Genomic DNA, 12,899 nt, shown 5'->3' on the forward strand with positions numbered 1-12,899 from the left:
TGAGTTTGTATTGATTTAAACAAAATTTTATATTTTAGCTTGTAGACCTTTAAAACTCTGCGCCAGTCGAATTTGCTAATGCCAATGCTTTAATAATTCAATTCACTTGCAAACTTGTATCGCTGCGCTGTCTTGACTTTTGTCAGCTGTTCAGTGATGAAACTGCTGTGAGGGATGTTTGAGCGAGAAGCACGAACATCATATCTACTACATGTGCGACCTCAGCAAGAACTAAGGAGTCTTTCGGCTTGATCGTGGGGCCTGAACAGTTCTGTACATAAAATGTTTTTGTTTATATTACGTCTGTGACTCACGATCACTTTATCACCATGGCTACGCGGACGCCTCTCCCTGTTATCCGGCTTCGCAAATGGCTTCCTGTTTATTTGTTGTACATTTCAGTGTTAGCTAGACAACCGTTCGTTCTGATTTCCCTTCAGCACCAGGGGGGCGCGTGCCGCCTGCCAATGAGCCTCACTGCATGTTTGTGACTATGCTCACGCGCTGTCTTGTTGTCTTAATAGTTTTTTGTGAAGCACGATCTAGGATTGTAAGACTCGCATCACGGAGTTACAGGAGGAGCAGTTTGGCCGTCTGTTCGCTCATCGGGTTCAAACAGCTTCCGGCGCTACCTTCGAAGATGGGGGCATTGATCACCTTCAATCATTCACTTGAAAAAATAAATTTTTGTACGGTTCAAATTTTTGTAACTCCGTGCTCGCATATTTTTAATGGCGAAGAATCCGCGTTTCTTTGTTTTGAGGTGTGTGTGTGGACACCCACACCGACTCTGCATGCATTCTGTCACAGAGAGAAGCAATGTGCATTCACACTAGCAGCTAAATATTCTCTGAGCTGACAATGAGAATGTTAGTGGTATGATCAATGTCATGGTGACAGAACACGCATCTGCCATGCATCAACGGCAGGTTCGTTAGCTTAACAGAATCATTGCTGTGTACACGCACTCTCACGCCTTCAGAAATCTCTCCCGCCCATTCTTCTCTCCCAGCCTCTTGGAAAGCAGTTGGAAATCAACAGTAAACAAGCACAAACTCATCCCAAGAACATAAATTCAGTGGGATTAAGTATACAACCTCCATCGATAAAAAGACAACAGTGATATTTTAATGAGCGTTTAAATAACTGTCAATTGAAAAAAAAATCCTATACGCAGACAGAAGACGAGGGTGATGAAGTTAGGTCCCTAATCGTGACCTCCAAAATCACCGAAAGTAGAATGAGGGCTTCAATCAGGATAAAAAACACACATAGAGGATGAATTCACAGTGCTGTGCGAATGCCAGCTCTAGCATTGACCTAAACATTAAAAAAAATCATTTCTCTTCTTTTTGTTTTACGACAGAACGGCGACCAGGCTGTCACGTGTCCTTTTAGTCGCTCCTGTTCACACATTGTCAGTCTCGAGCTAACAAGAAGTTAGCCAAGCCAAACATGGCTTGTCATTTCAGTCGCCCACCCCACCCTCTACATGTCTTTCTTCTTCGAGCCCTAGTCTACCCCACCCTGTCCACGACCGCCTGTCACAAGAGTACGTGTCCATCAACTCATCAGCATTCCTGACATTCCCTGCTTACACCCTGCCCCCACTTCTCTCCCCCCTGCCTCCTGTTTGTTATCGTGTGTGTGTGTGAGAACGTGAGTGCTCACATGCAATGTTGTTGCAGCTGCTGTTGTTGTTTATATTTCAGATGCACATTATGGCCTTCAAACATTATCACTCATATTTATTTGTTGCTTAATAGGGAATCACATTACTTTTTAACAATGAGATTATTTAAGCAGTATATGTAAACTTTATGTTGCAGATGAGTAGTATACGTATCTCATAAGCATCTTCGTTCAGAATTTGTTATTAATACAAAGAACACGCAAAAGACATTAGCTGAAAGTGCACTGGCTAGCATACAACTGCCATATGCCGGTGTGTCAGTTAAAAACGTTCTCACGACAATGATATGGTGCCGTGTGGACAGAGCCTGTGAAAGATGCTCTGGGATGAGAATGGCTGGTTTGCAAGGTTAGCAATTACTGGCTGCCACGCTTGATCCTCCCTGGAGTTGACCGCTACATGCACCGGTGTCAGGGGACGGGTGAGGGGAGGTCAGAGACGAGTGCATCTTTGACAGACGTTGACAGAAATGTCAGCAACGGCCTCGCTCACAGTGCAGTTATAAAACAGAAAGTAAAGAGTCCCGCAGCCTACTGGCCTAGGGGATGGGGGCAGTGAATGGAGTGGTTCAGCGTGTCTAGGGTAAAGCATGTGAAGGGTGGAGTACAACTACCACTCTGATAAACTAGGTACCTGTTTCTTCTGGAAATCTGCCGGACGGACAGAAGAAGTATACAAAGTATGCCTGTAACTGATTAAAAAAAAAAATAGCAAGGACGAAAGTTGCTTGTTTTTCATATCTCAGAACATGAGTGACCACCGACTGTTTTTTTGTTTGTTTTTTTTATCATGGTTGACCAGTGGAAATTTTAGTTGGGCGTTATGGGGATGAAGGTGGGAGTGGGGCAAAGCTCGCCTAATGCTCCAGTCGGGGTGTGTTATCTACTTTCATCAGTGTGAGAAGCCCTAGGGAGCTGGAACAAGTAGCGCTCGCAGTTATCTCCCTCCTCCCCCCCCACCACCACACACCACTTCAACCCGTTTACACACCTTCCTATCATCGTATTTCTTTCGTGCTAGCGACACACATCGCTTTATTGCCCTTCATGAATGAGTATGCTCAATGGGCAAGTAGATCAGAGTCGAGCTCCTTCACCCTCCACATTCTTACCATCTATACTTTCCTTCCCATGATGCAAATTTATAAGAAAACAGCACGACTGCTTAACGCAGCGACAAAGTCACGCTTCACCCACGCGAAGTCTCGGAATTTCACGGTCGACTTACTCCGCCTTCTTTCATGTACATGCACCCACCTGTGCACGCATTTCTGCTTCAAGGGCCAGGCGGATCCGTCAGCAGGCGAAGATCAGTAACGAGGTTTTTTAAAAAAAAATGTGAGAAAGAGGACGATATAAGTCAGAGGAGACATTCAGTGTCAGGCTGTTGTCACACTTGGTAATGCGACTCCCATGTACAGCAACACACGGCGCATAAACTAGAAGGCAAAACTGCTTTCATGCAGCATCAGTAGGCAAGTGTTGTAGGGTCAAAGGTCACCGAATCTATCCTATATGCATGAACTGCAGACAAAATGCATTGACATGTACATTTTCATGCATGTATATTTATACTTTCTCTAAACAGCGTGAGGGTCCTAACCTGAAAACCGAAGTTTTACAGTAATTCGAATGAAAACAATTGAAAAAATTAATAAGAACTATTGTTCTTCCTTAACCTCACTGCAAAATTATTTTCAAGTATTTTGTATCTGTGTTTAGTAAACATTGCAGCATACTAGGTCGCTAAACATGGGTGTGTTACTTTGTACCGCTGGCTAGCTACTCGCCAACATCCACATCTTCATCATTGCTGTGGAGAGAAGACAAGACCGTGTTTTCCGCATCCTTTCATTCCTGTTGGTGTGAGGCTTTCACGATGGCTGCGACTCCTCTGTGGAGTTGTACTTTATGTCCCTCTGTGTGTACTTTATCGAAATATTAATCTAAAGACAGCAATGCAGTTTTGGAGACATGTTTCACTAGCCAGCCATCAACTCAATTTCATGTTTGACTCGGGTGAGTGCTAGCATCACATGGCCCTTCCCTAACACCAAGACATAGAGGACACTCGCCAGGATGTTAATTAGGTCAAGAGTAGGTAGGGAGAACATTCTCTCTCTCCTCTCTCTATATAAAAGATATATAGCACTCAATCAGAAGTGTGGAATTTAAATTGCAAACATCACAACTGATGGTAGCTCGGACCTGCGTGCGCACTGGGTCGTGTTTGAGAAATGTCGATATGATGTTAATTTGTTTCTGCTTCCTCTGAGATAAGAGCAAAAGCTGAAGCAGAGTAATTTCCTTCTCTTTCCCAGCTGACAGCCACACTGGTTCACATCAGCCCACAAGGTGTGGGTTTGTGTTTGAAGGCGAGGCAAATAGCTCTAAATGCACCTATCCATAGGATAAGAAGAAAGAAAAAAACAAAAGTGCAAAGTTCAAATCATTGTTCCTTCTTACAAGCCGCCTGATGGCTGTGAGAAATATCCGACTGCATTTAAAGGACAGTCACAGTAACAATCAGAGAGCTGTCTAGCAATTGAATTGCAAGCCCTTATCATCAACCGCTCAAAAGTGCGATAAATCACAAACGCTGTGATAAAGTCTCAAGAGTTATTTCAACTATGTTGCTGTTCGGTGTTATCAGAGGTTATCCTTAGCTTATGGGAGGGAAACGAAAGGAAGGAGTTTGAGTTGAACCGAGTCTCGTAATAATCTGAACAGGTGTATCGAGAAAATATTATGCTTGTAAAAAGTACACCACATACAAATCTGCGGTATAACATACAAAAAGAACTGAAGAAGAATCCAGATTCTGCAGGTGAGCATCACATCTGTTCAGATTCTTGTCCTTCAAGAAGCGGTCCATCCTGGACCATCTCGACTTTGAAATTCGTGTAACGAAACTGATACAGGTAGTCTTATCTTCTTGGATTTCCTTCCTAGCAAAAGGTCACTTCCGCTGCCAAGCAGGGAGAGATATAGCCCGTAAATAGGGCAAATAAAGACCTGAATAAATTGAGTTATAAATCGTCTCTACGACATCTCCTCCACCTTTGTCCATTCAGTGCTGTGTCGTCTGCACGATTTATGGCTGAATAGTTGCCAAGCGTTCGGACATTTAAAAAGAGAGAAAAAACCACATAGTAATAACACTAGTCTTCGATTTCAATACATATGATAAGTTGGATCAAGTCTCTAATTAAGTGTGCCCTCTACTTAGTCGATTAAATTAGTAAATTAGTCACCAAATGTTTCCTTATCGTCAAGAGATCTGACACTTCTTCCGTCTCCACAGCTGACAGACGAAAAGCAAAACTGCCTGACTCAGAGCCTGGGAAGTACAAAAGATTAAACAGGAAAAGGAAAAGCAGTATTAATTTGCAGATACAAGTGGTATTAACAACTTAACTAATCACCATACACTGCATCTCATTTCAATGTATTTGCCTCTCTCACACAATGCAGGGTTTGTGCAAATCGTCTGATAGCTGGTTTCGTCATGGACACATTCATGCTGGGTTTTTATTTATTTTTTTTTAATGAACTCCAGAACAAAGTAACTACTGCAGTTGCATCTTCTAACCAGGTCATACTCCATCTATTGTGTTTGGGGAGAGAAGTTTCTCCAGATTGTTTAGTTCTGCCGCTGAAATTTGATTAGAACATCGCACGTGAAGCACGTGAGGGCGACCTCGCAGATTCTTGTCCTCTCAACTGTTATCTAAAAGATTTTAACTGAAATCTGCAGGAAGTGACTGCACGCTGAGAAACCACCTGTTTGTTTACTGGTGTCGTGGGGATACGGGCAGATAATGACACTCTGAGCTGGGCCAAGGAAAAGCATCCTGGTGTGTAGTGTCCGTCATGTGAAGTTGTATTTAGCTCTGTGACTGCTGGCTTGTCCACTGATTAACAAGACACGTAGTCTTCCCGAAAATTAGAATCGAAACCTCGCCCACACACCCGTTCCTCTCAATGCATCCATCCATACCCCTAAGAAACAAGGAAAGAAAAAAAAAATTAGACCGACCGATGTGTGACAAACTCTAACAACCGACCTTTCTACCCAGAGGCCGACAGAGAGAGAGAGAAAAAAAGGAAGAATACCGAAGAGCAAGAGCTCGTGAGGCTTCAGTCAACCTCAACACGCGCCTTACCAGACCTCAGTCAAAATCAACTCAAGCCTCATAGAACCTCAGAAACTCGACTTCACAAAAAGTCTCCATGAACCATTTTACTTAGAAGATGCAAATAATGGATGCGTGGATGCATATTCATTAAGGAGAGGGGAGAAAACCCATGTCCCTTCTGTGGTTTTGTAAAGGTCAGATTAGAAAATAATTCATTAAGTCGTAGGGGCCGGTCCCTGGTAGTATCAAGACCCACATTCGTCACAAAGGGTAAGCGACTGCTTCACAATGAGGACTGAAATGAAATATCCAGATCATGTATTGTACCCAGTCCACCTATCTTCTTGTCTTGCAATTTATCTACATACACGTCGCACCCACACACACACCCCACACCCACACACATATGAGTACAACTTAGTGAACCAGCACTGACTGTTTAATCCTCTTAAGCAGTCAACCGAATCTCTTATTCCTTCCACCTATGCTTTGCAAAGAGTGTGGAAATGACCGTTATACATGTATATATATACCAGAGCATGCCAGGGATGGTGCTGTATGTATAGTGCAGCAGGAGGATGGGACTCCACTTATTTCTAATCACAGCTGTCTTGTCTGATGCCGGCCATCCCGTTGTCGACGAAATCCTCGTACCTGGCGGTTGTGGACACACCTGGTGTTGACTTCATCCACCTGCTGCTGTGCAAACACGCGCATTTCTCTGTGTACGTGCGTGTGTGTGGGTGTGTGTGTGGGTGTGTGTGCGTGTGTTCGTGACTGGATAAACAAATGGCAGTCTGGTCACGTTCGTGGTCTGATTGCATTGCTTATCAAGATCATCGCCTGTCTGCTGACCACGGTGTGAGTGTGTTTTACGAGTTTTGTTTCAGCAGACGGAGCAAGGAGTGACGACCGCCTGCTGCAGCAGGTTGAGGTGAGCTCACAAAATGGAGGAAATCATTCACACACAGTTTCCTCTTAGCTCCACAATGATGGTAAAGAAACCTCATTAGCTAACGACATGGCGTGACGGTGAGGATGAGCCTGCAACTGCCGGAGCCCGCAGCCCTGATTACCACCTGATGAGGGAGGCAGACTAGACCTGGGCGGGGCTTGAGATGAAGATGTGTTTTGCGTGGCACGATGGACAACAAAGAACACACACACAACAATCAACTAGAAGTAAATATAGCTTTGTAGATTACAAGAAAGGAATGAACAGTGATTGAGAATAATAGAATGTTCGGGTACATGAAAAAGTACACGTTATTTATTACACTGGATGAAGTGAGCATCCACGCGACTGCATCCACCCACGTGAACAAGGAGTCGTTGAGGTGGCAGCTGGTGGTGGAGTGGGCAGATGTGGTGACAGTGTGTCAGTGGTCGAACAGGTGGGTGTAGAGACAAGTATGTCATTTCTACTGCAGAGAGCAACTGTGAGTCATTACAACTGACAAAGTGAAAGAAAAAGGAAATAACACGACTCTCAACTCACTGGATGTGAATATCTTGGTAAGCGCGCGTGTGTGTGTGTGAAAGATATGAGACAATGCGCCATTGAAATACAGGGCTGTGCACATTCTCAAATTCTCGTTAGTGGTCCAGAGGATGGAGGTTATGCCAGGGATCTTTTCGTAATTAGGTGCGCGAAAGGTGTGCGCAGAAATTTATGGTGTTAGGAACTTCCGCCTTATACACGGGCCGTGTGGTCAGTATGAGTGAATCACAAACATCTCAAAGCTCCTAACAGATACAGGATGTTTACAGTCTGTCATGAATATTTCCTCCTCCGGTGGAGTCTTCTTTTTCCAAATAATAACCCTTTTTGTTTCCCATTATTTTTGGTAATTTTTAGCTTTTGAAAAATCAGAATCTGTACCTGGAACATGGACTAACAAACGGATTAAGAAAAGGAAAATGGCCATAAACAGGAGAAAGTCATGTTCACTGCACTGAGAATATACAGACACTGCGTAAAACAGGAGGAAGCAGTTTTGCTGGGAAGCGAATACCACGTGTTTGAAATGTGTTTGTGGAGCAAGTGTGGACACGACAGTGAGGGCGAGAAGCCCGTCATGCCAGTGCCTGGTGTGTAGTACAATCAACTCAATCACTCAAAGGAACAAGGATATAATCTACCTGTCGGCCATAACAACTGTCGCCCAGTCACCCTCAGCCCAGATTTTTTGGCAATCGTAAAATGTCATCAACCTGAGAGTTAATAACAGCTGCAGGAAAACAAAATGTAGTGTGTGTGTGTGCTCGTGGGGAAAACTGAGAGGATTAATTACTCCCGAGATTGCGAAAGACTTACCTAATCGTATTAAATGTACAGTTTTCACATTTACATTTTAAGAGTCTGCAAGGGATCTTCGCTGTAAAAATAAGGTTGTAAGTGTTGTTTTTTTATGACTATTTTAAAGTGACCAAACTGAAATAGTCACGGTATCAAGGATGAGATTGTTCCTGTCAATGTTTCTTTTTTCATCGGATTTGTTGTCTTTCCACTTCCGGCAATAAATCATCCTTTTCGCATTGCACAAAAAAAAAATGCCTTCTTTGTTTTGTCCGACGATCATTTCCATCTTCTATGAGCATCATTAATTGAGGACCATCGTCGTCATCATTATCACTATCATGACTGTCCATCTCCACTGTTATGACAACATTCATGTCTCTATAGGATCGAGAGACTGTCCTTCCCTCCAGCTGCTGTTAACGATGCTACGTCACATTGAACTCAAACTGTCACTATCTTAGTCAGGCGTGCGGTAGGGCGAGGATTTGATTTGTTTTTACTTTATCAAACAGGAGTTGACTCATGCTCAATAATATTTATTTATACACATACTGACACAGAATGAGGCACGCACAAACACAAAAATATACACGCGACGAAGACAGGTACACACAGTGACGTGTATACCTTCTCGTGAAAGGCAGGTGCCACTGTGTGACGTCACATCTGCAGGTAGCTCGTGCAGTGGACACGACACAAGGGGCGTGGTGTCAGGTGTGAGTCAAAACACTTCCTACGTCCACCAGACTCGAACAATTGTGAACACATAAGAAAGGCGTAGAAATGGTTTGTGAATGCAAGTCTGTCGTCAGCCTGCACCTTACCGCCCTCTCCCTCCCCTCGTCCCCTCCTCCATCCCCCCTCACGAGCACAACTGTTCTCTTTCTTCGCTCCTTCCTTCCTCTACACACGCCCTGCTCGTCCGTAGTAAACACTCGTCTGAGGTTGTAAATATGTCACTACCGCAAGATTACTGAATTTCTGGAACTGAACCTCACAGCTAGCTTGTGTCTGTGTGTCTGTGTGTCTGTGTGTGCGTGTTTTCAATGTCAGGACGGTCTTCAGGATTGGATATGTGACTCCAGAGAGTAAATATGTGTTGTAGGGTCTGCAAGATTATGCACTGATGATTTTGTGATTTTTTTTCTTTTCTTATCTCTGCTTGTGCATTAGTGTGCGTGCACGAGTACATACAATTGTGCATGTTCATATGTTTAATGTCTGGTATATCTTTTCACGGGTGACTGGCTTTTCACCTCACGGGTAGCTGGCACGTTCCTTCGTGGGTGACAGGCAAGTTTCTTCCTTTGTTACCGTTTATTTTCTGCTTCACACAAACACACGCACTTGGCGAAGGCGTATTACAAAAGCACGTCCGCATAGACACACCTGTCAAAGAAAGAAGTACCTTTGTGACTTTGACAAACAAGTCGGTGTGCAGACGACAGACGACAGGTGACAAACAGTCTGCGTGAACGGAAGTTTGGGTGTATGAGTCGGGGAGGAGGGGAAGAAGGCACCGCACCTGTAACACCTCGTATAAACATAAAATCATGCACGCAAAGCAAGCACACGCACACAGACATATGATTAGAACGATAACCGTTGAGACAAGAGTGTGACAAAGCGTATCCTGCATGAATAGGTAATGATTTATCTTTGCAGCAAATTTCCCACTTGCTTATCACTAAAGAGGTCATCTAAGTGAGAAAGTTCAGAGCATAAACAGCCCGCCACTCCCCTCCCCCATAATTTTATCACAGTCTTATCATCCAGCTTCACCACATCGTATGTGAACACGACCTATGACCCCAACGTCATCACTAAATCTTCTGACATACCTCCCAGTGTTCACTCTTCCTTACATCCACTCACGATCGATCGAGTGACAGTCATGGCGGCCCTCAGCTGATAAAATAATTCAATTATGCAATCACACATCAATACAATTATGATTCTTCTATTCCCCCTTCCAGTCAGTTCTAGAAAAGTCTCTCGCTAAAAAAAGTAACACCAGAAGGTCTTGAAACCCTGACATTTTGTTCTCACACTTTGTAAAGAGAATAAACATATAGGAAGAAAATATTTGTTACTGGATTCTGAAAAGGAATTGAATGAATAAAGCTTTTACGTGCAGACCAGGTAGCACATACTTTGGGTTGTTTTGTACCCGTGACTTGTAGCTTCTAGTTGCTTCCTTGTTGTGGTGAACAAAGGTATCCGTGTTGTTTGTTTGTTTGAACAGCCAGACATTGACGGGTGTTAACGGTCTCCACCCAATCATGACTTATCGTGACCTTTACAGCCTGAACTACTCATCATAACGGAATGTGTTATTGTGTGCCCTCCACCACCTTCCTCCATCCCCGTCAGCTTCTATCCTCCAAAATCTTGGTCTCTCAATTTCTAAGTGGTCACATGACACTCACTTTCTCTCCCATAATCCTTTACGATTGATGGAGAAAAGTTGCATCATCATCATTATCTGTACAAGTGTCCCTCGTGTTTCGTAGAATTGAAGACTGTGCATGTGCGGCTTTTGGGGTCAACATGATCGTCAACAGGACTGCAGACGACATTTGTGTGCATGTTCAAACTTGCTCGAATTTTCGCCAAGGTGTGAGGGCCCATCTATCTGTCTTGTAGCCACCTGGCCGCCATCTCGATATATGATGAAAAGTTCAGACAGAAGTCGATAACAGTGTGGATGATGTGATAAGAGAATGTGTGATGAATGCTGAATCCGTCACCAAGACCTGTCTGCCTTACCGTTTGTCTGTCTGTCTTCTTGCTTTCTTACATCTGGTTCCTGTTTGTCTGCAGGTGTACCTCCGACGGTCTGTCTGCTTGGCTGAACTACACGGGGCCAGGTGTGGGAGTTGATGGGTGGATAAGGCTAGGATGGGAGTAGTGTAAGATGAGAAACTCTGATGTCACAGTTCCGCAGGTATCCTGGCTGAGAAGTTAGCGTCCGGGTTCGTCGGTATGTATGTCCCCAACCTGTCACCATCCCACGGTGGGCAGACAACCCACCGACTTTACAGCATCGTCCATGAGCTGCAATATAATGTTATTGTGCAACTGAAAGCTGTGGCTTTGGCGGAGTTAACTTCAAACCATTGTGTAGTGTACATTTGTACGTGTGTATACTTTCTACTTGTTTAATATTTAATATTTGAGTACATGCAAACATGCAAACATGCACACACAAGAGCGTGCGCACACAAGAGAGAGTACGGTAGTTGTTATCGCCCTGCAAAGGTTTAAACAATCATCTATGCCCTCAGTTCTGACTATATATAGATATATAAACTATACAGCACACATCTGCTGTGGCCATCCATTTCTCTTTCCCGACCTTCTCCTTTTGTCACTCGATTGCTAGGTGTCTCGCCTGCGCTGTCACTCGATCTTAATGGTCTCCACCTGGTCACAGATTGAACTTGACAGGCTGAGCCACTCACAGCAACAGAATAAGTGCTTAGAACAAACAAAGCATCTTTATTGTTATATTGTCACCTTCTGTGTGCAGCTAGCCTAGCGGTGTGTGTGTGTGGTTCACATCTCATCCTTTGAACTTACTTGCAGTTTATCTTGTCCAAATTTTAATTTAAAAAGTTCTTATTAACGACATTAATGTTTTAATACTGCATATTAATGTATCTTTTTTGTGTATCCATGCAAACCCACGACACAAACACACAGGTGAGAAGGAGGGCAGCTAGAGTGTTTCTTCAAATACAAATGCTCAACTACACATGCCTGCACACAACTGTCTCCATGCACACCAACGAGAATAAATCGAGGGCATCGAGTCTCATTCATCTCTCACATCATCTGCGTAGGCGAAGCTGAACCTATTTCTCTTACCATCCACCCACCCGCTCTGCACGTTCTTCCTGATGATAGAAGGTATAATAATACATGAAAATGACAATAATTGATGATGGTGGTGGAGATGAATAGAGGATTTGTGGAAAGATAAATGTAAGGGATACAGGGAGAGAGAGAACGAGCGAGTACTTGCAAAGTTCTCTTCATGTAATGTTATTATATTTTATTATCAATCCCTCTTTCGGATGGCAAAACATAAATATCTTGACTGCTGAACGCTCCCTGACCCCGTCTATTCTCCTCCCTCTTGTCTGCCTGTGGCTGTCTCAGTGACGTAGTGTCTGCTCCCTCCTACAGCAAACTCCGTTTGTTGGTCGTTTAATGAGGCTCAAGGTGTCGATGTAAGTCGACATGTCACAGCCATACAGCTCTGGCGCATGCCCGGGCACACCTCTACATCACCAGCAGCCCCGTGACGTCACCGGCCCCCGCAAGGCGTAAATACGACCGCAGGGCCCCGGATTGACCGAAGAGCTCATGAAACTCGTGGACCTCAGGTCCCGAGCATCGTTCTGTCCTTGTCATGCATTCCAGTCTGTGTCACCTCCGCCCCCGGCCCCCAATGCACCTTCCTGTCTCGAACACTCACTACAAACATTAAAATTTGCTTAGAATTGTCAGTAAAAAAAATTATGAATAAAACAGTTGTGTCGCTCGCCATCTTTAACCTCGACAGGTATGAAGCGAAAGAAATATTTTGATAAATATATTGTGACAGAACCCTGCAGTTATTCAAAGCAGAATTACCGGTTGGATAGCTGTTACATCACAAAGGCGTAGTTTAAAAGCTTGGTTACATGGAAATAACGAGTATCAGATAATAGCGTCTGCTACTGTTATCACAAATGTGATAAACGGTGGAAGATACAGGC

Source organism: Pomacea canaliculata, linkage group LG6, assembly GCF_003073045.1.
Source record: "Pomacea canaliculata isolate SZHN2017 linkage group LG6, ASM307304v1, whole genome shotgun sequence".
Lineage (NCBI taxonomy): Eukaryota > Metazoa > Mollusca > Gastropoda > Architaenioglossa > Ampullariidae > Pomacea > Pomacea canaliculata.